Source organism: Cetorhinus maximus, chromosome 22 (genome assembly GCF_964194155.1).
Source record: "Cetorhinus maximus chromosome 22, sCetMax3.hap1.1, whole genome shotgun sequence".
NCBI lineage: Eukaryota > Metazoa > Chordata > Chondrichthyes > Lamniformes > Cetorhinidae > Cetorhinus > Cetorhinus maximus.
In genome coordinates, this window is record NC_135900.1 from 7,151,172 (window position 1) to 7,154,386 (window position 3,215).

Here is a 3,215-nt window from a genome sequence, read left to right on the forward strand (position 1 = left end):
TCCTCAGCTTCCAGCTATAGGAGAGAAAGAAGACATCCAATCAGTGGCCATGTTAACTCTGGGCTCCCAGAGACCCAGAGGCACTTACACAAACTAGATAGGGACATAGGAACAGGAGAAGGCCATTCAGCCCATCAAGCCTGCTCTAACATTCAATACATTCATGGCTGAATTAACCACTTCAATGCTTTTTACCCACATTATCCCTCCCTTCTTAAATAGCGGGGTGACATTTGCCTCCTTCCAATCTTCCAAACTAACTCTTTACGTTAGTGTTAATTAGAAATTTATCATTCTCTACCTTAAACACACTCAATGACTGAGCTTCCACAACCCTCTGAGGTAGAGAATTCCAAAGATTCACAACCCTCTGATGAAAGAAATTTCTCCTCATCTCGGGCCTAAGTGGCTTCTTCCTTATTTTGAAATTGCTCCCCCTGGTTCTAGACTCTTCAACCAGGGGAAACATCACACCGGCATCTACCCTGTCTATCCCTTTAAGTATTTTGTAGGTTTCCATGAGATCACCTCTCATTCTTCAAAACTCTAGAGAATACAGGCCCAGTTTCCCCAATCGATCTTCATAAGACAATCCCGCCATCCCCGGAACAAGTCTGGTAAACCTTCGTTACATTCCCTCTATAGCAATAATATCCTTTCTGAGGTAAGGGGTCCAAAACTGCACACAGTACTCCTGGTGCGGTCTAACCAAGCTTCTATACAACTGAAGCAAGACTTCACTTTTCCTGTACTCAAATCCTCTTGTGATAAAGGCTAACATTCCATTAGCCTTTCTAATTGCCTGCTGCACCTACATGTTAGCTTTAAGTGACTTATCGACAAAGACACCCATGTCCCTTTGTGCATCTACACTTTCTAATCTCTCACCATTTAGCAAATACTCTGCACATCTGTTCCTTCTTCCAAAGTGGATAACCTCACATTTTTCCATGTTATATTCCATCTGCCATGTTCTTACTCACTCACTAAGCCTGTCCAAATTCTCCTGTAGCTGCTTTACATCTTCCTCACAACACACATTCCCTCCTAGCTTTGTATCATCCGCAAATTTGGAAATGTTACATTTGGTCCCCGCGTCCAAATCATTGATATATATTATGAACAGCTGGGGCCCAAGTACTGATCCTTACGGTACCCCACTGGTCACAGCCTGCCAACATGAGAATGACCCATTTATTCCGACTCTCTGTTTTCTGCCTGTTAGCCAATCCTTAATCCACGCCAGTATATTGCCTCCTATCCCATGTGCTTTCATTTTGCTAATCAACCTCCTGTGGGGGACTTTATCAAAAGCCTTCTGAAAATCCAAGTACACTACGTCCATCGACTATCCTTTATCAATTTTGTTAGTAACATCCTCAAAAACTCCCAATCCTCAGGTTTATTACTATTTCTGGCAACTTTATAAGCCTTTTCTTTTAATCTTATACAATCCTTAACTTCCTTTGTCAGCCACGGTTGACTGACTTTTTTGGGGGGTTTTGCACCTTGAAGGAACGTATAGGCGCTGTAAGCTATGTAATAATTCTTTGAAGACTAGACATTGCCTATGTACAGTCATATCCTTTAATGTATTTTCCCAATCCACCTCAGCCAATTTGTCCCTTAAGCCTTCATAATTTCCTTTAATCAACTTTAACACCCTTGCTTCAGAGTGAACTACCTCACTTTCAAACATAATGTAAAATTCTATCGTATTGTGGTCATTCATCCCTAAAGGTTCTTTTACAACAAGATTATTAATTAGCCCTTTTTTCATTACACAATAATAGATCAAAAATAGCCTGTCCTATAGTCGGCTCCTCAACATACTGCTCTAGAAAACCATCCCTAACACAGCCCAGAAACTCATCTTCCACAGCATTAGTGCTCAATTGGTTTACCCAGTTTATATGCAGATTGAAGCCACCCATGATTAAAGTACTGCCTATGCTACAACCTTCTCTCACCTCCTGTTTAATACCATGCCCCACACAACCACTGCTGTTTGGAGGCCTATAAACAACTCCAACCAATGTCTGCTGCCCTTTGCTGTTTCTTAGCTCCATCCAAAATTCCACACATTGTTCTTCCAATCTGAGATCCTCCCTTACTAATGCACTGATCCCATCCCTTATTATCAGCGCAACTCCACCTCCTTTCCCTTCTTGTCTGTCCTTCCTAAATGTCAAATATCCTTGAATATTTCCCAGTTTTGGTCTCTATGCAGCCATGCTTCTGTAAGGGCAACTATATCGTACCCATTTACCTCTACTTGTGCCTTTAGATCATCTACCTTATTGTGAATGCTGCGCACATTCAGGTAGATTGCCCTTAACTTTGTCTTTCTGACATCATTCCGCATTCGAAGCATACTCAATGCTCTGCTTTGTTCCTCCTGCCTCCTGGTCTCACTACTACTTCCTGTTACCAACTTTACTTTCTTCCAGTTTGGGCCACCTCTTAGGTTCCCACCCCTCAGGTTCCCACCCCCCTGACAAGTTAGTTTAAACCCACCCCAACAGCACTAGTAAATCTCCCTGTGAGTATATCAGTCCCAGTCCTGTTAGGATGTAACCCATCCAGCTTGTACAGGTCCCACCTGCACCAGAACTGGTCCCAATGCCTCAGAAATCCGATACCCTTCTTCCTACACCAGTTCTCCAGCCACGTAGTCAATCGATCAATCTTCCTATTCCTAAATTCACTAGCACGTGGCACTGGGAATAATCCTGAGATTACTGCTCTTGAGGTCCTGCTTTTTAATTCCCTTCCTAACTCCATGAAATCTGCTTTCAGGACCTCATCCCTCTTCCTGCCTATGCTGTTGATAACAATGTGGACCACAACTTCTGGCCGATCCCCCTCCTGCTGAAGGATGTCCTGCAGCCGCTCCGTGACATCTTTGACCCTTGCACCAGGGAGACAACACACCATCCTGGAGTCACGTTTACTGCCGCAGTAACGCCTGCCTGATCCCCTGACTATGGAATCCCCGATCACTACTGCCCTTCCATTCTTCTTCCTCCCACTCTGAGCCACCGGTGGTGCCACAGGCTTGGCTCTGGCTGCACTCCCCAGGGGAACCATCGGCATCCGAAATGGAAAACCGATTAGCAAGCAGGATAGATTCAGGGGACTCCTGCACTACCTGCCTAAAATCTAAGCATAAACTCTGTGGCTCAATTTCCCCAGACTCTGTTTAGACTCACTGT